The sequence below is a fragment of the Platalea leucorodia genome, assembly GCF_965183815.1.
Source record: "Platalea leucorodia genome assembly, chromosome: 6".
Lineage (NCBI taxonomy): Eukaryota > Metazoa > Chordata > Aves > Pelecaniformes > Threskiornithidae > Platalea > Platalea leucorodia.
In genome coordinates, this window is record NC_138828.1 from 75,415,422 (window position 1) to 75,440,445 (window position 25,024).

The following is a 25,024-nucleotide window of genomic DNA, read 5'->3' on the forward strand; positions in this document are numbered from 1 at the left end:
TTGGTTTACCTTAGACAGCAACATTGATTTAGACTTGACTGCAGTACTCTGAATCTGACTGATGGTCTGTCTCCCAGCAGTGATAGCCGTCTATCTACGGAAGGCTATAAGAAACAGTGTGTGTGTGCACAGGGAAGAGTTCATCTTCCTTCTCAGCCACTCTAGGGAATTTCAAGTCCAAGTCTGTTCCTGTTGTGTTACTTACTGATGGACCTGCCCTCAATAAACAAGAATGAAAGCACATACAAGGGGCTTTTCAGTTACTGTTTTACATGCAGGGTTCAAGGTATATAAACAATCTTATCTTTAGTGACCTTAAATAAATTTAGCCTGTAAGACCACTCAAGAGTGTTGGAATTATTTACCATCTATGTCAATTCAAGTCTTTGCTCAAACTTTGAGAAGTGAACACTTACTTTGGGTTGTCCAAAAGCAGTTTTCACTAGTGTTAACTACACTTCTACTGAACTCTTTCCAAAACCTTACTCTGGACTAATTATTGTATGGACAAATGTTACTTGCTGAAAAGGTGCTTGCTTATTTGCATCAAAGGAAAGAAATCAATTAAATAATTAACTGTTGTGTATTTGACAAGACATGACTATGGACGATTAGTTCTTTCATGAATAGATACCTGATTTTTTTTTTCTTTTCATTATTTGCTTTTGTGACAAATAATGGAAACAGTTTTTTTAATGAAATTTAAATTAAGCTTTAAACCTAGGTGGTGTGCATTGGAACAAATTTACCACAATTTATGGAAAAAAAGTATATGTTATCTGCCCGACTTTAACACACACAGGTATATTTGAGGCCTGCAGTGACTTTAACTTTGTCATTAATTTCAAGCATCTTAATTTGGGGGGCGGGGTTCAGCAGAAACCTTTCATTTTCTTATGAGGTCAAGCAAATGTTTCTTGTTCTGCTGCCTGTCCTTCCCACCCTCTAGCTATTTCAAATTAGTTCCGGCTGAGGTCTATCTGTTAAACACTGGAACAGGCTTCCTAGACAGGTGGTCAATGCCCCAAGCCTGTCAGCGTTTAAGAGGCATTTGGACAATGCCCTTAATATGCTTTAACTTTTGGTCAGCCCTGAAGTAGTCAGGCAGTTGGACTAGATGATCGTGGTAGGTCCCTTCCAACCAAAATATTCTATTCTAAATTCTCATTGCTATCTAGGATATCAAATTCTACAAATGGCATTAATACAAAAGGCTGGGTACAGATGGATTGGTTTTGCTCATGTGGTAGGAAAAGCTGTTCAGCTTCACAACCAGGGACCCAGCAGCATGATACGAGAGGAGGAACTGGTTGATAGCTGCAGCAGAAGCATTACCAGAACAACAAGTTAACAAGCTGCTCTCTTTCAGTCTGTTGTGAATTTCAGGAAAGTGCTGGCAGATTGGCTGGCCGCAATATTTCAGCTGGCACAAATACCTGCTAGGCTGCTGCAGGTTACCAGATTCATTGTGTGCATGCTACCAAATAGCAATGCGTTGATTATGAATTTTTTTTAATGATCCTGAGTGGAGGTTTTTTAACTGACAACCTGCATACTACTAAAAAACAAGAGAAGTACCTTGCATCTTCTTCACCCCCGCCTTCATTGCTACTTATAACTTTAAAACTCTGTTCAATTAAGTCTAGTACCCACTCGGTGATGCACTTCTTCATAATTACTTAAGTTCACCAGAATGTAATTTTATGAATAGAAAAAAATCTAGCAGTTATTCTTCCTCGATGCAAATGCATTCCAATTTCTACAATGTGATTTCTACATTTTCATGCATGCTGAAGCAAGGAATTCACTTGGTCTCCCTGGGTAATATTTCATATGTTATGAGTCCCTTGGTGACCTCAAGCTGTAAGCACTGAATGACCAAATACTTCTAAATTACCTCCTGTTCAACAACTTCTTCTCTGGCTGCTTATTCACACTTACTTGCCAGTAGTCTACAAGGCTTATGCTTTTAGGCCACAGTAATTTTTTTTTTTTAAGAGTTGAGCAGGTTATTTTCCTTTCATAAAACTTAAACAAAAATGCAGCCCTGTTTTTCATGGGCATAAATCTGAGGCCTTACCGAGTAGAAGATGAGTTCAGTTTAGTGTGAGGAGAACCACACTAGCTTAGTTAGGCACCTTAAATGTAGTTAGAGGAATGGAGTTAAGCATAGGTTTCTTGACTGGTTTCCATTGTTGTGGTGCTGTGATTACTTAAATTGTTTGACCCAGTCAATCAGAAATGAAGAGGTGTAAGTATGAAGATGTGGGTGCTAACAGATGAGACCTGTAAGACCACAAAATTGTTAGTAGTACTGCTTTTCACGTATGTATTTTGATGCTGTGCTGTTTTGTCTCAAAACTGAATTCCAGCAGATTGAAAGGCAGATTTCCTTGGTTTGCAGGATGTTTTTCATTAGTTTTGGTATGTTCTTCGTATTTATGAAGATGACAATGCCAGTAGGAACATTAGATTACAAAGGTAACTCTGAAAAGGTCAGCAGGTCTGACATGCAATTTGTCTTGTTCAATTAGGCTTTATATTGATATCCTGTCTGTCTGACCAATATGGCAATCACTTCAAATATAAATGATGTGTGGGAAATTATTGTATGTTTTTGTTTGAAAAACAATCAGAAGCCTGAACAGCTCTAATGACAAAGCTAATAAACATTTAACCTACAGTATGTGATTCTGTGTTGGCTTTGATCATTAGCTCAAGTAGACTACAAGATTTAGGAATTTAATAGGCCAAAGAAGCGTCCAGCTGTGGCATCTGTAAATAAGTTAAGAAATACTGTTTGGTTTTCATTATTTAACTGAATGAACAGATATCCAGAATTAATCAGAAATGCATGAGGCATACTCACTACGTCTTCCTCAATCTAATGCCTGTTGCTATGATTCAGCATCATATTGCAAAAGTCAAAATATATTGACCTGTATAATCCTCCAAAATTCTTGCTCCACATACTTACCACGTGTCTCATGTTGTTCAGTGGAATATAAAGAACAGCTGTCTACATTGATTTGCTAGGAGAAATGAAGGGAGGATGAGTGCCTCAAGTTTAAATAAAATAGGTGTAAGCAGCAAATAATTCAGGAGAATTAGAATTTCAAATCCAATCCATTTCAATTATCTATTGTGGCTTGCCAGTATCCGAGGATTTTCTTCATTTGCTGTAACTTCGTGTTCCAACATCACCGAAGTTAAATCGGAAATGATGAGAAAGAGCGGGAGGTGATCTTTCTCGTGCAGTCACAGCAACCTGCCTGATTAGTTCGTGGAATGGACCTTCTTCATCTTAATGAAACAGGAATACTCATTTATAATTCTGCAGTGCAAAAGAACATTGCAGGAATTCAAGTCAATATGAATAAAACTTATGAAGGTATACTTCTTGCTAATCCTAATGCTACTAAGGAGCATAGAGATTAAAATTTGGAACAAACAACTATGCTTCTTAAATCTTTCAAATTATATGTGAAACTAGCCTTTGAACCTTCTTTTATGGATTACTTATTTCCACAATGCCATTGAAAGTTTGTCTTAATCCACTTTTAATACTTTTTTTGGAGCCCTTGCTATTTTCAGTGACTGAGGTATTCATATTATTTATCCGGTAATAGAAATTGACATGTTTGCTTTAACTTATTTTGTATTTCCATAATAGTGATTAAAGTACTTAACTGTTTTAAAACTGCTTTTTGTCCTCTTCTACCAAAGCATTTTTAATTGCAAGTAATTTACCTCACTCTAATTTGGCTCTCAAGAAAAAAAGAAGTCTGGCTGCCAGAGGGCTGAATATCCCTTTTCACCCTGGTTGTGCGACTTGTTTTTGGGAGAGTCAGTCAAGAGAAGAAAAAAAAATGTACGTCCCTCTGTGAAGAGAGGCTCCAGCCTTGCCTGTTGGTGTCTGGGTTGGGATTGTGTCCCAGACAGCACAATGATTCTTTCCTTGTTTCTCTTGGAAGTAACGAAACCTGAACACTAAGTCTTCGGTGATGCTAAAAAGATGCTGCTTCCCTCAATGGAAACTGGCTGTAGGAATTAATATTTTTTGTATATTGTACCAGGAACTGAGAAAGAGGCTATTTGCTTGTACTTCAGGTGGTCCTGAAATATAAGGATACATCCTGTATCCGAAAAGGATGCAATGCTGTTCAGGAGATGCAAGGTTTATTCCTGCTGCTAATAACCTTTGTAACATTAGGTAAAACTTCTTAAATTCTATTCACATTATGGATGCCTAAGCAGAAGTGCTGAAAAAGAGTCCTCTCTGAATATAAAATGGCAGATCAAAAGGTAAAGGATGCTCTTTAAAACTCTTGTTGTTTTTCTATGCTGTCCTTGTCTCTAGGAATGAAAGTAAACAGGTAAGGAAGAGTCTTCAAATACTTCCAAGATCCATTTGTGAAGTAGAAAGTAGTAGAATTTCATTAACTCTGTGGGTCTCGCTGTTCTGTAAGCATGTCAGAAATTTTGAGTAGATTAGAAGAGAACTATAAAAATGTTCCAGTGACTGGAAAGACACCAGGGAACACTGGGGAGCTGCCTGGTTTTAACCAGTCTTGAGAGACAATCCAGGTATAACTGTGTTTATGGATGGAATATATCTGGAGCTAAAGGGCTCTTACTCTAGTACAGCAAAACTTTAATGAGAACTTGTGTTTCGGAAGCTGATCCAAGGCAAGACTTGTATGTGTAAACAAAAAGAACAATCTTGCCCCCTGTTCCCTCCCTCAAAAAGACTAGGATTTTTCCAAAGGCTAAAATAATAAACATTAAAAGCCCTTTTGGAAGAGAAAAATGATAAACTTAATTCTTGTGTTTGGCTTTTACTGACTCTGGCATTCTGAAGGAGAAAGACTGTAAGAATTATATTAATAAGCAAACTACAAATATAATGAAAATGGAGAGGTATCTGAATTGCTTTTGTTTTCTACAAAGCTTGTTTTCTTTGTGTTTTGTGGTTTGTTAGAGGTGTGAACACTTGCTTTGTTCCATTCAGCTTATACAAAAGCCAACACCGTTGAAAGTAGTAGAAGTGCGAGAAGGAAAATATTTTTGTGCTGATGAAATCTTACTGTATATTAAAACAAAAAAAAGTCTTAAAAGAAGATGAATTATCATACTTGAAACAGAAGCCAATTCCGAGCAACACATTTGCTGATGATTTTTTTTCATCTAACCAAATGTTTTAAGGTATTTTAATAGAATGAAGGGTCAACTGGTGGTCTTCAGGCAGAAATTACTTCAGAGGGTTTTTGTCTTATAAGACAAAAGGAATATCTACGCTTCCTTGAGATGTAATAGTTTTAATTGAAAATATTGCATTCATGTAGCTTTAATTGCACATCTTGATAGAAAAATTCATAGGGTTCAAGATATCCTGAGCATACTAGAAAGGCTTTAGTGAAGCCCAGGTGTCTGCCATTAGTCCGTCCATCTGTGCTAAAAAGAACACTCCATGGAAATGTACCCTGTAAAAGTAATGTATAGGAAACACATGATCTCCTGAAAGACTTGGGAGACCATTCAGTTTTTAATGAAGTAGGTTAAGTTTATGTCCTGTATGCAAGCACCTCTGAGAAGCAGGTGATAGCAGGCTCTGGAAGGACTATGCTTCAAGAAGAGCCCTGCTTCACCTATAAATCAGAGCTTTTTTTTGTCCGTAAGTTAAATGCCAAATGTGTCAGCACAACAGCACAATTTGTGCAAGCCTTTTTACAAAAATTGACTGTCTCTGTACTCATTCCCTCCCCATCAGACCATCTGCTGTTGGCCACTCTCGGGAGTGCTACATGAATTGAGAGTACAGACCCATGAAGGATGGCAGCCTGGTGTTTGGGTGGATTTTTTGGGCATGTTTTGTGGGGGGGGAGGGAGAAACTTGGCATCATCCAGCATCCCAGCAAAGATAAGCATCCAGATTCTCTGCAGGACAATCTGGTGTGGGTTTTCTCTGGGAATTATGCATTTTATACTTGAAATAATTTTGATGGGGGATAAATAGCAGTGTATTTTGAAGGGAATGGAACACATCATTCTGGAAAAATGTTAAAACATAACACTAGTTGGAATTTTCTGTGGAAAAACTTGTAATTCTTGCAAAATTGCCCACTTTTCAGCCTTACTTCAAGGGAAGGCATATTCTAGGGGCATGCACGTTTGCTGATGTCTCTAACTGACCTGATAGTAAATGATTAGTATTCACCTCTTGGTGAAGGTAGTTCCATCATTAAGTTTTTCAGTTGTTTAGCAGTTGACAAAGATATCAAAAAAAATAATATCAAACATCTCAGTGTGTTGTGGGATCAGCTGTGCCAGGAATGTGTACCCTTAGCTAAAGGTAGGTAGATAAACTCCAGCCTTAATGGTCAAGATCTTTGCATTACCTGTATGCCAAGTTATGACAAGTCAAAACCTTCTGACGGTTTAATTGGCTTAACTTGGGCTTGACCGAGATGCTGCTGCTGGTGAATCCGTGCAGCAGCGATGGACTTCAGTGGCAATTTTTCTGTTTGTCTGTTTTTGACTACGCAATGATTGTGCATCATGTGAGGAACAACAATGCAAACAGGTTTCTCTGCTATTAGAGACCCGAAGTCAGTGGGCCAAATGTATACGGGGAAACACTTGTTGAAGGACTGCTTACACTCTAACTCTCCAAATCTGTATTCAATTTTTGTCATTACCATGATGTAACGGTTATACTTTTGGTCAGCACAGAAGTCAAGAAAAGAGGCTAATCATTAGTATTTTTCATGACCTTGCTCTTTCTACTTACACCATGTACTCTTAAATGTGGTGCTTTCCAGTAGACACTGCCTGTGCATTTGTGTAAGTGGTCTAATATACTTGGTAGTTTCAAGCCTTTAAAATAGGAGCTCTTCCAATTTTATCACTCTTTTTGTAAGAAAATATCTTGTCTTGCTTTGGCAATTATTTCTATTTAGATGCTGATACGCATGCTTTACCTAAATTATGCAGCAGTTTAATTAAATTAATAAATTCTATTTAATGTCCAGAATTGCATATGGATCTTCTAACTCTCAGTTTAAGCTGTTCTGCAAGAGATAATTCACAGCTTCTGGAATGAAGAGATTTTTGGCAGAAAGACTAGGTCTGCTTCTTAACTGATAGCTTACTACTTGGTGTACTGCCTTGTTGAGCAATGAGTTAGTCACAGGCAGTACCTGTACTATTAAATAACACAAGCCTATGACACAGATGTAAGCACTGGATCACAACCATCAGTACTGTTCAGTTTGTTGGCATGATGTCTGGTATCCTCTGGGGCCTGTAGCAGCCCAGACTGCCAGCAGAACAACTTCCACATGCAAATCTCTTTCATTAATATGTTTCAAATACGACCTCACAGATGTGCAACCAGCAGCTATGGATGAGTGACAGTACAGTTGTGGCACTACAGCCTTAGTGAACCAGGAGCCAGGGTACTTTTCTCTGCCAGTGCCTCCTTCCTTCGCATATAGCTGGTGGGCCTCTCAGGACCAGGATGAACAATGTACAGCTCAATGGTATACCTTGAGGTATGGGAAGATAATTGCTGACTGTGTTTATATCTGCAAACTTCTGCAAATTATTCGGAGTTCATGGCTACTTGGCCAGAAGAATACCACTGTACATAAACCTGCTCTGTGACCCTAGGAGCTCTAAAGAGAAAACCATTTTGGATCCCAGCATTGTCTACCAAAATGTCTGGGTGAGGAACCAAGGAGAAAGACTATGCTCCATTGGGTTGGTCCTGTCACCAGTGCTGACCATGCCACCTAGCATGGCGGCAGAATCCTGAGCAGAGCTGTAGGGAGACGTGATGGTTTCTGCGCTTTCTCTCTCTGGCTGAAAGGATCCCCAGGGAGGGAAGTAGTTCCTGGCTCCATTCCTGGAGCAGCTCCTGGGGAGCCATGGGGAAAGTACTGCCCATACCAGCACAGACCACCTCCGTGACATGACCAGATCCTGCTCAAAGAGAACTGGTTGTTCTGGGAGACAGAGCATTTGGTTAGGTATGTGGGTGTTGTCATCTCCTGAGCCATCAGCAGCTTGCCCAGCTGTCCAGTGCTGACATACTTGGCCAGGTGGGACTGAAGCTCCAGGCTGCTGAAATAGAAACTGGGAAGGATGGAATACCTCCCTTTTACTTACCTATCCCTGTTCACACCTGGAGAATATCTATTTAAATAGCAGCTAAATATGGGTTTTTTTCCTCTCCCCTGTGGTGATGAAATAGATTTTTCAAAAGATTATTTGCAAAGAGAAGTTGCTAAGAGCTGTGTCCTAGCCTTTCAGCTGGGGAGTTACAGAGGCTGTTGCTGGTGGGATTCCGGATGGTGCTTGTATAGGGGTAGCATGAGTAGAGGCAGTAGCAGGTTATATGTGAAGAATAGAGAAGAGGCGATAAGAATGTAGACCCTCAGTTATAACAGTGGTTGACATGACTCATGAAAAGAAGAGTTAACAGTAGGGACTGTCAGTCTGAATATAATCTATTTCATTTATATAGTAATGTAGGAAGGCAAGGCACAGACAGAGGAGGAACTGCGTTTGGGGAGAGAGGGGGTGCATGCTGCTAAGTGCTTGTGAGGGTTTTGATAGAAATATGCCTCATCCAAGTTGCCACCTCCAGTTCTGGAATTAGAAGAGGCAGACAAGTGTGCGTGGCCATCTGTGGCAGTGAGGCCAGGCCGTGCGTATGGGAACTGGAGGGCCCAGCCCTGCTGTGATCCCTCTGTCTTGCATGAGGATGCCCATGAGCCATTTGGGTTGTGCAGCAGGCAGTGACGCTTTGAGCACTGTTGATGGTATGAATTTCTAGGCTGCCCCTCAGTGTTCACCACCTTGTGGTCAAACAGCTGGACATACACTCTGCTGACACAGTGGTTGTTGCAGATTGGACCTATGACCTATGGTCAGAGAGGGAAAGCAACATTTTGTGTTTTACAGCATACAGCCAGCGTTCCCAGAAACTACCTCTAATTCCAGGCAGGAAGAGCATGTCCTGTCTTATAGATCCCAAAGGCTTAGGAGCACGGCTATTGCCCCAAACTAGAAAGTCCCATGGGAACTCCAGATACAAATGAAATTACCTTGCTGTGGAGCCCCTAACTAAGGGCAGCTTGCCTGGCTCCAGCCTGAAGAAGGAGGTGAGACTACAAGGCATCTAAAGATGTCTGACAAGCATAATGAGAAAATGCAGGAATAGGCAGAATACCCACAGCAGGATGTTGTCACACCCAGTGCCTAGCAGAGATTTCAAGCCTGTAAGCATAGAACAAGGTGTGCTGAAAGGTTTCATACCCTGCTGCCTGCTTCATCAATGGCACAAAGTGAGTGTGACCACCTATGGAGATGTGGGAATTAATACGGGCCAAAGCTCAGCTGCTCTGAGCTGGGGCTGGCTACCAATAACTTGTAACTTGGATGTAATGACTGTGTTCTGGGGGTGACTTTTAGCTATGTGTATACGAATCAGTCTGTGCTATTTGGCCTTGGAACCCAAGGGTCCTTGGCCCTCTTTTTGTCAATATAGACAAATTTGTCTGGGCTTACTGAGCTTTGTCTCTTCTTCAGCTGGATCTCTAATTTTCCATTTTCAGAGCTGTAACTGCATGTATTTGAGAAAGCGTACAAAACTGGTGGAGTCTGAAAGAATAAGAAAAGAGCAGGTTATAAGGAAAGGGAATTTGTGAAATTATTGACTTGTCAGCTTAACTTCAATTAAGAGAAAAATTCTGGAATGGAAAAAAAAAAAAACAAACCATCTGTAAGCTCCTGGAAAATCATCAAAGAAATGAGTAGCCGCCAACATGGTCCATTTGTTCAACTCAGTTCCCTTCTGTGACAGAGTAATTGGCCAGTGGATAAAAGAGACACATTAGATGTCACATTTTGAGATTAGTAGAGCTTTTGCTACTCCCTTGCATCACACTTTCACAACTATGCATGTAAATTAAATTACAGAGTGAAAAGCCAAACCAGTTGTATAATCATGCCCAGAAAATTAATCTGATATCTGACCCAACAAAGACATCAAATGAGGTTTCACAGGGTATTTTGAATGGAATAGTGAGTTAACCTATTATCTACAATTTTAATAACAAGCTAGAAGCAAGCCAACTGGTTTTATTGCTAAGCTAGTCCTTCAGTCTTGATAAACTCAGGATAAAATCAGAAATAAGGACATAATTTAGAATCACAGAATGGTTTGTGTTGGAAGGGACCTTGAAAGGTCATCTAGTCCATCCCCCCTGCAATGAGCAAGGACATCTTCAACTACATCAGGTTGCTCAGAGCCCCATCCAGCCTGGCATTGAACGTTTCCAGGGATGGGGCATCTACCACCTCTCTGGGCAACCTGTGCCAGTGTTTCACCAGCCTCATCATAAAAAATTTCTTCCTTATATCTAGTCTGAATCTACCTTCCTTAGTTTAAAGCTGTTACCCCTTGTCCTATTGCTGCAGACCTTGGTAAAAAGTCTGTCCCCATCTTTCTTATAGGCCCCCTTGAAGTACTGAAAGGCCACAATAAGGTCTGCTCACAGCCTTCTCTTCTCCGGGCTGAACAACCCCAACTCTCTCAGCCTTTCTTCATAGCAGAGGTGTTCCATCCCACTGATCATTTTTGTGGCCCTCCTCTGGACCCACTCCAACAGGTCCATGTCCTTCCTATGCTGAGGACCCCAGAGCTGGACACAGTACTGCAGGTGGGGTCTCACCAGAGCAGAGTAGAGGGGCAGAGTCACCTCCCTTGACCTGCTGGCCACGCTTCTTTTTATGCAGCCCAGGATACGGTTGGCTTTCTAGGCTGTGAGTGTACATTGCCGGCTCATGTGCAGCTTTTCATCCACCAGTACCCCAAAGCTCTTCTCTGCAGGGCTGCTCTCAATCCCTTCATCCCCCAGCCTGTACTGATACCAGGGGTTGCCCTGACCCAGGTGTGGGACCTTGCAGTTTAGAGGGGGATGTATAAGGTGTTAAATTCAGTTGGGATGATCAACAGAGCAAGTATGTGATGGGTGGTTCAGAAAGCTTCCTGCAAAAGGACATCAGGAATCATGGGATTTTGGGATGTGATGTGAATCAGAAGCATCATGCTGGGTTTTTTTGGCACAGGAGGGAAGCAAATGTTGTATCAATAAACATTTGTATTGCCTGCAAAACACAGGATGTACTCCCATTCTGCTCAACGTTATCAAGGCCTTAGTTGTAGTGATACATCCAGTTTTTGGGAAGTACACTTCAGAGGAAATATGGACTACCTGGAGATTTTCCAGAAGAGAAAGACTGGAGTGATCATCTAGTTTAGAACTGCTGCTCTTCGATTAGAGAAGGATGAATGCAATAGGTCTTCTAACAAATAAAAGCTGTTGTGAATCTGTTCATCAAGCCTGTGATACACAGGATAACTTTTGTTAATAGGTTCAAATTATAGGAAGGAAAGTCACTGTGTATTTTCATTTCCCTTCTTTCCTGAGTTAACTGGAAAGACTGTGTGAAACACTGATGGACTGCTGCAAGAGTCTGGCACCTCTGCTTTGGAGAGCTCACAGAAGAGGTGAGGCTTAGTCCAGTGTTTTGTCTGTTTTATGCAGAACTAGTTATCTAACAATTTTCATTATAATATTGAAGGAACAAATTCCTAACAAGTTAAGCAAAAATTCTTGTCTTGATATTAGGAGTCTTCCTGGCTGAATTTTAGTCTGGGTAAGGAAAGAAAGACCTTCAGACAAATAGAAGAAAATGAAATGAGAGAATCCCAAGTTTAGGGCTATGTCTGTGCTTTCAGCAAGAGGAGAAAGTATGGAAATTCTGGGATTCAGCCTGCCTCGTGCTATTTGCCACCTTGCATGCTATTAAAATGGTTCAAGGTCTGACTGAAATATTGTACACTATCTGACTATTTGTATATAGCTGCATAGCGTATGTTAGGAGCAAGATAAGGGGCATCTGTACAGTGTAAACCAACTCTCAGGCCTCAGAACAGCTGATACCTGCAGGAAAAAAGAGGGTATACTGGTGATACCACCCTCTTGCAAGCAAATGATTTGAATGTCAGCTGCTCAGACCCCCGTCACAATCCAGCTGCTGTAAGTCTTGGCTGTCCACTGACTGGTGACAGTTCAGATGGCAAGGTTATAGAGGGAGATGAGAACCTCTTATCTACTGGTTTGGATTCTCACGAGGTGGCGAATGCTTCAGAGACACTTCTATGTCTTCCTCTTGCTGAAAGTACAGGCCTGGTCACTTCTTTCAAGCCTGTTGGGTATCACCATGAATTTTAGAGGAGCAGATAATATATGCTACGCATGATGTGTTTGTCATGCGCTGGAGTGGCATGCAGATTATGTACAACAGTATCCAGACTATGTACTGAGTTAGGATTTTTTTTTTCCACGCTAGTGTGATAGTGGGGTTACAGCCATCCCACATCCAAAAATTAAAAGGATCAGCCAGCCCTTACCAAAGTCTGCAGTACTTGGCTGGTGTGATGGAATGCTCCTTGTTGCTGATATGGTCCACAGTAAATATTGATGCTGTTTTGTTGGAATGATATAGTCCTTCCATGACTTAGTGCAGGAACTTTAAGCTTTGGGGACAATGCAATGATGAACTTCTTTTTTTCCTGATAGAAATCTGCTGAAGCGTGGCCAGGTTACCAGGCTTCACGCTGCCACTGCCCTGCTTGGGAGAAGGCAGAACAGTTTGTATGCAGGTCACTAGAGAGCAGCAGCATTTATATCCATTGCTTACAGCTGAGCACATCATTTCGATGCAGCTGTCATGGGCTGGCCTAACTACATAGTCTAGGCTGAGACTGTGGGGTACAAGCAGGTACATAATTATTAATGTCTGTTAATGCCATCACTTGGCACCAGAAGAGAGACCTGGGTGTAGAGGATTCATTAACTTTTACCTAGAGCACAGCTAGAGTTTATTAAAGCTTGTCTCAGTTACAATAAGCAGCTAATGACCTTCAGAGGTCAGAGTTTATTAGGAATAGGGTAGTCAACCAAAGTGTTCAGGGACAGACTGCTACGTTTCAAAAAGCCTGTCACCTGTATAAGGACCACTGTTTTCCCTTCTTGTCCACTCTTTTCTGGGGAGAAGACACAGAACCACCCCAGGCTGAATTTTGCAGAGAAGAGGACATGGAATTTAAAAAGGAGCAAAAAAGAGAATACGTGGCTTTAGGAGAGGGAGAGAGCTAAGTGAGAGCATGCTCAAGTGCAAACCTGGACGTTTAACCAGAGTTCCTGTGTCTCTGTTACCCAGTAAGGATCTGTCAAGTGCAAGGGCTTCTAACATGTGATGTCCTGGCAGCGTGTTTATCAGTTTTACATGTTAGAAGCATAAACTTGCATGTTAGCTGGTGGTGTGGTGTCACTTCTGCTGCTGTGGTTTGCCTTTACAGAAGATAACCCCGTTACTGCCTATTTGTTAGGTCTGTGGTCTGGTCCTTCAGGTCAGAGCATGACTAAATTGTTGTTGAAAGAAGAGATTGGCATCCTACATCACACCCTGCATTTTGCATTACATTCTCCCTAGTTTATGTGCTTTGACCGATTTCTAATGCCTTTGTGAGCAGATTAATATACAGATTTGCAGAGCTAAGTTTACATTAAAGGCCTCTTGAAAAGTCTCAACTTTGCAGCCTCAGTGCATAAACGTTTTTATTTAAAAAACAAACAGCCTCTGAAGTTTGCAGAAGACATACCCAAGTGTGTGTTGTGGTGTAACCAGTGAGACTGTTTACTGAAACATGACCCTTTGTTTATTGCCTTGATGGAGAAAGTTAGGTGATGTTTATACTGAAAAGCGACACGGACCTTCCACTGGGTGCAAGTACATGGGCTTGCGTGTATTTCCTGTGATGAAAGTAAGGAGAGACCTTGGCCCAGGCTGTTTTCTGGAGCTCTGAAGTTGCTCTGAGGCTCTATTACTACTGTTTTTTGAAGTTCAGAATATAGGAGGGAGACCGCTTAAGCTTCTTATGTGCCATAGCTTTGTTTTTATGAGAAGTTTTAGTGTTTTAGTTCTGCAGAGTAATCTGCTCTGCCTTTAAAGAGCATGGCTTGTACGTGTATGAGTTCAGTCTAACACATACCGTACATGTTAGGAATTGTGTGGTTAGACTCATGATTTTTGACATGGGAGGAGTTCAGATGGATAAAAGGCTGGAAAAACTTTAAAGCTGCTTTAAAGGACATTCTCTATACATTCTCTATTTGATATCAAACTTGATTAATCTAAACATCACTATCCAGCTCTGAGACTTGATTCTTTGTTCTTTGGTTTTTTTTGTTGTGTTTTTTTTGTTTTGTTTATATGTTTGAAATGGGAGCCTCTTTATACCACTATATGTCAGACACTTAGTATTTTATGGATGCTTGTAGCTCATCTGTAAAACTAAAAATGTTTTTACTAGACAGGAAAGCTGAATTTTCTTCTACTTTTGTCAATTTTTTTTATTTTTGTAGCAGTGATAGTAGAAAAGAGGACATTTTTAACTCTTGCTGTAAACAAACATATTATTGTCATCTGTGGGAGAGAATGAGCTGCTCTTCTAACTGAAATTTTGCTTACAGCATGGCACTTTAGGTGTCTCTTGGTATAAATCCATTGAAAACCCATGCACAGTTAGCATAAACATCTGGCTGCTCTCCTGCTGTCCTCAATAAAAGTGATCTACACTGTCTTAAAGCTTTTATTTTCAGAAAACAACTATGCTTAACAGAACAGCAGTGTTTTATACCATCTTTGCCTTAGGTTTGTATCCCCCTTACCTCATGAAGGAAGAGAGGAAAGTTAATCACAGTAAGTTTTCCTGAAAGTATCTCACTGAGTAGTTCAAAAGCAACTAAAATCCTATTGATTAGGCCTGCACTTGTATTGTTACTTTTACTTTAAAAGTGTTATAAGATCGGTTCAGCATCACAGGAATGGATTATAAAATTGTAGATCATGGAGGAGAGCTGAGGACTTCATGTATCTAGCATGTGTTTAGACCAATGCACTTGTTCCACCTATTCCAGACTAGCAAACCTTTAGTGGCAACCATATTTTGGAGTTTCTTTTAACCTAATCATAATGGATTAATGAGTCAGGTACTATCAGAAAATTAGAGTTGACTCTTTGTCACAAGGGAGCCTCATAACTTAGATTTCTCTGCTTGCAGCTTGAGGTTCAGCCTGAAAGGTGAGGGATGCTGTCACAGGAGACAGATGCTATGTGGTGTCCTAATGTGTTGAAAAACACCCTTCTGCTGGAAAATCCTGTGTATGCTTTCCCTTTAGGCTTTGAAAACACATCACTTGTGGTGCTACCACAGTGTCATTGAGTTAGAATATATCACATCTTCAAAATTTTTTAATTGTTATTACATTTTGGTTATTTACATTTTTATTATTACATTTTGTAATGTAATCAAAAGGAATATCTTGGGCCTCTTAGGGATAAGACCAACACAGAAGTGGCTGTGTCCAGTGAAATTTCATGCCAAGCTGTTGAAGGTAACACGGAAGCAGGTGGCCGTGCTGACTTGGTGCTTTTTGTGGCCTAACTTTTCTTCTCAGTGTAGGTGGATGATGTTTTCCCACTGACCCTAGATAGTGAGTGCTACAGTTACATTAGTGAAAAATTTCATGGTCTGTCTCTCATTTTTAAACACAGTAACAGTGCAATCTATCTACATACCAGCAATAAGCAAAAAAAGACTTTGCTCCCTTGCTAGTCAAGCAGCAGTGCACTTCTTTATCTTTAGGAAGAGCTTTTTTAATCTAGAGAGCTACTCTGTGACTGACCTCTTCAAGTCACTGTCTGAGACAAGAATCTAGTGTATGCTCTCTTCCTTGTGAGCTGGAAGCCACTTTAAATCTGCCAACCCTTTTGCTTAGCTTTCATTTTAGAGCAGAGCCAGCTGTTCTTCTTGGTCTCTGGAGTATCCATATGTTCTCTTAAACTCTCCTAATAGTTTTGGCTAGAAAATAGGGACAGTAGCTAGACTGTTTCCCATACCAAAAGTTTAACAAGCTTGGGTATTACTAAATTGCTCAGACATGCCTGTGGTCGTAGTTCAGTCCCTGCTTTCCCTTGAGGCTTCACCCAACCTGTGTCCAAGCTCAGTTCATGGAGCAGTGCTGGCTTGTGTCAGTCCCCTGACACAGCCCACCTACTCTTTGTCTGCACTTTCGAGATGTGGTAGCAGTCGAATGACAACTGGTTCTTCTGTCATGACCCCCTCATCTCACCCAGGAAAAAGTGGAACCGGTTATGCTCTCAGAAATTAAACAGGCATTAACGAGGCTTGTTTGAAGCCAGCAATGGGAGTCACAAAGCAGCTGGTGATTAGAAGGGCTGTGGAAGGAGCTCTGCTTAGCCATTAATCAGAGGAAAAGAAGAAAACAAGTAATACTGATCTAGGGATTTTTTCCTCCCTTTTCTAAGTATGAAATTTATGTTTAGGGTTAAACAAAACCTTTTTAGAAGTGAAACAGAGCAGTTTTATGAAAGGTCAATGATACTAAACAGAAGACAGAGGAAATAAGAGGGAAACAAGTCTTATTCAGCTTGTAATTGTGAGATTTGGTCACTGGCCATGGACTTCATTCCATCCGCTGTTGAAGTATGCAAGAACCTGTGCTGCTTGTCTCCCAGAATGATAACCGTTGAGACCAAGCTGTCATCTGCCAAGTGAATACACGTTTACAGACTTGTTTTTCCCCTCCTACTCTCAGCACAATGAGTAATCAAACATCTTTCCCCTGAGTTGAACAACATGAAATGGAGGGTTATTTCTGCAGGCTCTTGTAGCCTGCTCTGTCTGGGATGTCCACCAGAGACAATGATGATGTGTTTAAAGACAGAAATGAATGCAAATGTGTGATGTTCTCAGTACAGGAAAGAAATGGACCTGTTGGAGTGGGTCCAGAGGAGGGCCACAAAAATGATCAGTGGGATGTAACACCTCTCCTATGAAGAAAGGCTGAGAGAGTTGGGGTTGTTCAGCCCGGAGAAGAGAAGGCTGTGGGCAGACCTTATTGCAGCCTTTCAGTACTTCAAGGGGGCCTATAAGAAAGATGGGGACAGACTTTTTACCAAGGTCTACAGCAATAGGACAAGGGGTAACAGCTTTAAACTAAGGAAGGTAGATTCAGACTAGATATAAGGAAGAAATTTTTTATGATGAGGCTGGTGAAACACTGGCACAGGTTGCCCAGAGAGGTGGTAGATGCCCCATCCCTGGAAACGTTCAATGCCAGGCTGGATGGGGCTCTGAGCAACCTGATGTAGTTGAAGATGTCCTTGCTCATTGCAGGGGAGTTGGAGTAGATGACATTTAAAGGTCCCTTCCAAAACAAACCATTCTATGATTCTATGATATACTAAGCACTACTGGGCTATTCATTAGATTCATCATCCTACTGGGATAACAACATGTATCCACAAGCTGTGTTTTGAGCAAACTTGAATATAATACAAGGGATGGGGTTTTTGTCATTTTTGGCTGTGTGGTTTTTTGTTTGTTTTTTTTTGTTTTCTTTTTTTGTTTCTCCCCAGAGATGGCAGCTGAGTAAAGTGAGTTTCCTGGAGTGATTCCATCCCCTGCCCAGGAAATATGGAAAGTAACTTATGGAAAAAATTCGTATAGACAGAATCTCAGAACTAAAATATTCACCTATTGTCCAGATAGTGGATAAAGGAATTTTCATTTAGGGTTACTTATTTTTGTATTAAGCCAATGCCTTTTTTAAATGGGCAAAATTCTCAGAGTAAGTGTGTTTGTTCTCGTTTCTGAATTTGAAAAAAATATGGGTTTTTTCCTCTCAAGTGTTTAACTTCTTTGAAATAATTCCTTCTATAAACATTCATACTCATAAATTGGTGTGCCTGATCATGTAATGAAAATGGCTGCAAATATAGCCAAAGTAGATTTAGTTTGCTCTTTTATGAATAAACATACTGAAGTATTTGTCCAGTTCAGACAGAGACATTGTCTTTCCTTGTTTTACCTTGTGGCTCTGACATTGTTTCCATCGTTTGTGGTATTCCTGCTGTGTCTAGAAAATCCTAACATGTAAATAGGAGAGAAGAAAAGAGTGAAGAAAGCTAACGAACGTTTTTATCTGAAAACAGAATGTGTATTATTATAGGCTTCCTGTGAACTACAATATTCAAACAGGAACTCTGGACCTGCCAGCCAACAGTGCCAAGATCTCCCTTTCCTAGACCTTATTTTATTAATTTTCTTGGACTTGAAGTAATGAACTGAATATAATATTCAAGCAGTGTTCAGTTATCATGCTTTTATGTAAATGGCATTACATTTTCAATTCTCTTTTCCCTTCTTAATGAAGCCTATTTTTGACTGCTATGCACTAAACAGGCACCCTTAGTGAGCTGCAGAATGATAGCATGCAAGTCTCTTCAGTGAAATGTTGATCGGAAATTATCTGTATGTAGGTTGTTTTTTCTCTTTACCACTCTTTGTTCCCCTGTATTAAATTTTCACTGCCCAGTTTATTTTGGCTTTCTTCATAACCCTACTGTGACCTCTGTCATCAGTATGGTATTTTTTTCCCCTGCCTCGTGTGTCTGCTCTGTTTACTCCACAGAACTGAACAAGACCAATGTTGATCTGAATGTCTATTCACAGCTATGTTTACTGGCAGTATTTTCCCATGACAAAATTGTTGTTTTCTTTTCTCTGGCTTTTAACCAGTTCATGATCTATAACAGGACTTGATTTTCTAACCAGTTACCCTACTTTCTCCTTCCCAGTTTTCTTTAATAATTCTGTCCAGAATTAACTTTGTATGTGTGGAAACTGCCTTTAGACATCTGACTAGTGTCTTCCATAATCTTAGACTTTTAGGGAGGATCTCTGGATCCACTGCACCCAGAATAAGGAAGGAGACACCAGCAGGATATTTAAGGCAAGCAGTGGTGGCCATGCCATGCCACTGTCAGTTAGTCTTCCAGAGTTGAGGGTAAGGGGGGAAATTCTTCAGAAGACCAGTGAGATGCTCTTTTTAAAGTCATAAAACTCCTGCAGTGAGTTAGATGGTATGAATATTTTCCACTTTCAAGGACACTTTCTTCTAAACATTTAATTCTACCTAAAGGGTTGCCTGAAATGGGGCTTTCTCATGTGGTGGATCAGCCTCAACTTTTGTAGGATGAGACAATGAAGCCCTGAAAATATTGATGCAGCAGTTCTCCCTCTGATCTGATCTGATCTGATAGGCCTGCAGTGTAGCAGGAAGATGCAGAAGTTTCTTCTGCTTGTGGGCTGTGTGCCTCAGAGATCTCCTATAGTCTGGATCATTCAACCTTGAAAGGGTAGTTCAGAAGAACTTCTACTGAGTTGTCTTGTATTATGTTTTCATATAAAAAGGCACAATTCTTACCCTCATTAGCAAGTATCACCTGGGAGCTTATATTGATACATTTATGCATTCAAGTGATATTCAGACTCTTATCTGGCTTATGTAGATGTATGCTGGAAAATTGAGAGAATGATGATGATGCTTCATTAGGTGAAAGAAACTTTGTGGACTTTGTGTAGAGAACAGATCTTACGAGGATGTTGATGTACGGTGAATATATCCGATGTCTAAGTATTGCAACAGCTTTCAAGAGGGAGGAATTTAAGCTCAGTGTAAAATCCTGATTGAAATGGAAAACAAGAACTATGTGAGATCTGGAATCATGCCTCTAATTTGCCAGGGGTGTGAATGTTTAACTAATATAGAAGAATGGCTTCCTTGTTTTATGAACATTTGTTAAAGATCTATTTGTTCTAGAATAAAGGACGTGAGTATAAGGCTGTCTTGCCTAATGGAATTCTTGTTTTCTGTCTATTCCTCGTGATGATAACTCTTACCAAACAGCGTTCAACATATGTGGGACTAGGCAAGAAAACTTCAGACTTGCTTGTTTTTCTGCTGCTACTCATACATCAGAGAAGTGGCATATTGACACTGAGTGACAGGCAAATTTACCTATACCAAAATGCAATCACTCACAGATAAGTAAAGGAGACAGCAGAGTAACTGTTCTGTTAGGAGAAAGCATCAGGAATGTTCAGGGGTTTTTTGAGTTACCTTCTAACCTATTTAATTGGAATATACTTATTTTTAAGGAGTAATTTACTTGGTCTATATGAAATGTTTTCTAGGTGAGAAACATAACTGAACACCAGTTCTGCAGGTATACTGCATGTATATGAAGAAATGATCTGTCTTTACTTAAATGAAATAATACTGGATGCCTATAGCATTCTTTTAGAATAACCCATCTCCATCGTTTTCACTGAATTATGTTTGAGAGTCATATTTCATTCAGTTGTAACATATCACATGCAAGTTGTAGAATTCAACCATATTGCAGTATGTTTCATGATACTGAAAATACCTAAAATATTTTACATAATCTCATGTATCAGCTAACTTAAAGGCTGGTGAATGACAGTGTGAGTGTAAGTTTATTTTCTGTCTAAGTCAATACTAGTATTTGTTGTCTCTTCTAACAGGCAAGTTTGCTATCAAATTAATGGACCCTACCAGAAGACTCTGAAATGTCAGCCCCAATGAATTTAGCATGATAGTTCAGATCCTATTTTTGAGAATATGAACACAAAACCAATCTCTCTTTCTTCTAGGGGAAAGAGGGAGAGACAAAGACTTCAACCACAAGAGACGCAATCTGCCCTATACTGAGGAGCTGTATCAAATCTAGTATCTTCCTCCCAGGACTGCTATTGATTTGTCCAGATTTTATGCAGTGGCTATGTCAGTGCTGTGTCTTCAAATTCCTAATCGTGGTGGCATTTCTGTTTAAATATCCAAGGATAGCCTTTGTGGATACTAAGGAAGCATAGGGAATGATGTAGGGTGTTTTTTGCACTAGAAGGTAGAGAATTAGACTGGCAGAAAGTGGCCACTCAAATAATTTCCTCCATGGGGCATAACTGCATATATGGAAGGAGTTGGGCAAGAGAGAGGTTGTTGGAGTGCTGTGATGAATCAGTCATGATTTTGAGGTGATAGTGCTTCAGAAGTACTACCAGAGTGAAGGATAATATACTTCAACTTCTGGTATTTGGTATGTCCCAGTAAATATTCCAGTAAGGACACAGGGCACTTTTTTTTTGTTGTTTGAACACCTTAATATCTCTTTCTGCTTTACCTCTCTGCTTTCTGAAATGGAGCTACTTGTCATGTGAGCTAATTTGTTTTGAAGTCTTAGAGAGCCAGCTGTAGCTTCATATCTTACTTTGAAACTAAATTCCATTATAAAAGTGCTGTTTCAGACTTAGGAGTCTGGGGAATTTTTCCACCTCCCTCCCCTCCTCCTGGAAGTGGACACAGCTACTATACAAATTGTTTTTCTTCTCTAACCTCTGAATACTGTTCTTACTGATAGCTTCTGAGGGAAACAAATCATTTTTGAGCCAAAAATAACTCAAATTAACATGAAATATGGGTTCATCTAATACTTCTATTTATTGCTAAATGAAAGAGGTTGCAACCTTTATTTCAGCATTGTCTGTACATGTCTCTCTTAAACTCTTGCCAAATTTCTGTTTCAAGAAAATAAATTGTAGTTGAGCAAACTTGTTTATGAGATTTGGAGGTTAAATAGTTTTGGAGCCATGTCTTGTTGATTTGAAAAGACTTTTCGAACTGTAGTCTACTTGTAATAACATTTACTGTTGAGAATCTTTTGTCATTTGACTTGGTGAATGAAAATGTACGTTGCATTTTCAAGCACGGCTCCATTTGAATGCTTGCACTTCCAATCTTCTTTTAAAACTGCATTCTGGTTTACTACAGCATGTAATTAGGACAGTGGCACCTTCCAGAGTGATGTGCCATGACACCTGGAGAAGTTGCTTCTGAACATGAGTATCTCTTACCTAAGCTGAATCCCAGTTAATGTGTGATGAAGACTATGGCTAAGGACAGTCATAGCCTTCAGCTACTGCCTTCCCCCTTTGTGTTTAGATCTGTTTGCTTAGCCTCCAAAGTTATTTAGGATGGAGACTGTGTTCTCTGTTTTTCTGTGCAGAATCCAGCAGAGTTTCAAAGCGTTGCTGTGATGCTGATAGCAATGCCATGTCGTCACCTGGCTCGCCTCAAGTCAGTTCAAGGTGAAGGCTTCTGCCTACTCTAGGAGGAGGAAAGTACTGATCTTGTATCTTCAGGCTGTTTGTTACGCAAAGACCGGTTATCCATAGTTAAATCTGTAGCTGCAACAATGTTATTTTTAGGTCTGGGTTTAATTAGATTGTCAATTCTAAGGCAAGAGCAAAAAGCATACTCTCTCACATCTTGGAATGAGATTTGAGAATGACCAAGGTGTCTTCAAATCTGAAATGTCTCAGTCTAAACACAGATTGTGGAAGACAGCTGGGTGGGTTTTTTAATATTTCAAGTAAACAAACATATACATGCAGTATTTCACTGAGTCCCTTGGCCTGCCAAGCAACATCCATTATAGCACTGAATTTTAAACATTAGCAGATATTGAAAGTGGCCTCTATAACAGACCATCTGTAAGTCAGAAATAATTAACAGGTTGAAGAAATATCCACTGTTTGAAATGGATAACGTTCTTGGTTAGCAAAGTCAATAGGAGAAAAGACAAAATTAGACGTGACAGATGAAGTGTTTGCACTCCCAAACAGGAAGGGTAATTCCAGTGTTTGGGGGAGTGGGGAGCATACTAGGGGGGGAATATTCTTTGTTTTTTGTGAGAATTGTCCCATCAGTTCAGTCCCTCTGAATTCACTCACTTGATCAGTATCATATATTTTTTTAAGTCTGTTTTGTCTTTCCGCCGCCCTCCCCCCCCCCCCCCCCCCCGATTATTAACTGCTTCCCTGGTGTAGAAAAGCATTGAAAGTATACGCAAAGTCACTCGCTAAGAAAGGTATGTATCATTTCTTAGTCAGCTCTCTGGGAACCTGAAATTTCAGCTTCTTTACAATTCTGATGTGGAATGAAACTTTGAAATTCAGCAACGGATACAAAATGTCACAGAGACATTGTTTCAGCTAACTTCTGCCTTTTGGTAGAATTTGAGTCTTGTCTAGATGTCAGCTGGGGAGGGTATAATGATGGAAACTTAATCTCATTTACATGGAGCACGTCTAAATGCCATTTAGACTCTCTACCAGACTACTAACAATAGCAGCAGGTGCCTCCTATTTGTGTTTTAAAATGGAAGCAGCAGTGACTGTATTTTCTGAAGAGTCTGATTATCTTTGTGTAGGTATACTGAGTCTGCCTGATAAACAACACCCTTATTATGCCCTAGGTCCTGCTCTGCTTGGTTTCTGAAGCAGAGTAGTTATGAGTCCAGAGCAGGGTCCAAGACAAAAATGTAATCACTGAGAGAACTGAGGAAGTCAAAAAAAGAAGGCTAGCTATTGAGCATGGGTTGGGCGTCCTAGACGTGGCCTGAAGATTTAAGATATAATAATCTTACATATGAGTACTTGTTGCTTAATTGATATGAACTAAAATAAATATTCTAAAATAAAATACAATAACCATAAAATAATGCTTGATGTTCTTCTTTGAATTCATTGTTTGGTGATTACAGAAGTGTCTTAATGAATCTCAAAGAAGGTCTAAATTTCTGACAAGTTTGGGAAATGTCTTAACTTCCCATTTTCCCATAGAATAGCATTTGGGGATGAAGCCTGGTGGAAGAAGAGGTTGTCATTTTGCTGACAGCAACCTAGGAGCTCCTAAAACAGGATAACGTCTTTGTATTTTGTTTTTTAAGGATCCTGAGGTAGTTTTGGGAAGCTGTTTTATTTTCCTCACCTTTGCAAATTGAAAAGTTGAGTACATTGAATTGATGTTGATGTAGGGTACTTGCAGAAACTATTCTTTTTCATAGCCTATTCAATTTAAATGCAAAACAACCATTTGTTTTGGAATGTAATGATTTACTTAAGGTCAAACTAATCTTTTTTTTTTTTTTTTTTTTTTTTTTACTGTGAACAAAACACTTCAGCCTCAAATTCATTTTTGGCAGCTGTAAAATTGCTTATTTTTTCTATTCTCCATGCCAAGACTGACATGTGAAAAGAGAACTTTCCAATAATGTTCTTTCCACAAAGAGAAGCTTGTACTTCCCATGTTGGTTAGCACTTTATTTTTCAAATCCTCTGGGAGGTCTTGGCATTTCCTTGCCCCCTCTATTAAAAATATTTAAAATCACCTCTATAACTTTTTTTTTAAAGAAAAGTATTCCTCCTCAGATCCGAGACTCAAAATCCTGTAACAAATACTAGATGTTGCTTAGCAGCCTTAATAGGCTTTTGCAATCAAGCTGCCAAAAAAAAAAAAATCACATTTTTGTGAGACTTCTGAAACATGAGGACAATAAAAAGTATAAAATTGCTTGTTTTCAGTAAACTAATGAGCTTTAAGAATCTGAAAGTGAGTTTACTACTTTTCCTTTTAAATTCTCCAAGTATTTTGCCTATTTCTAATATTTAGCTTGCCAAGTGATGTCTGAAATTGGCTTGTTCTGAACCAAAGTATTTTTGCCTCTTGTGAGATCACAGAAATTGACTCAGTTAAGTGGAATAGTTGTCATATTCTTTTCTCTGTTTAAAACCCTAATTCCAATTTCTTCCATGGGTGTTCATTTTATTTTAGGAAAAATTTATCATCTAAGATGATGAAAGCTACAATTTTCTCAGCAAGCTGTCAAACAACAATTCTATTATCCTGTCATTTACACATGAATAAAATGTCTGTTAGAACTAATAATAAATTTGCCTTCATTTTAATGAGCCTAGTGATTTCTTGCTATCTCAAGGAAGACTGCAGAATACTACAGGAAATGCAAACTGAGAAGGCAGTGAATGTCATTTTAGCCCATCTTCTGTTACACGGGAAACCTATCACAATCTGAACATGTTTCTTGATGTATGTAAAGTAGGCGAAATGAAGATGTGCCTGAACTAGTGTTTATTTAA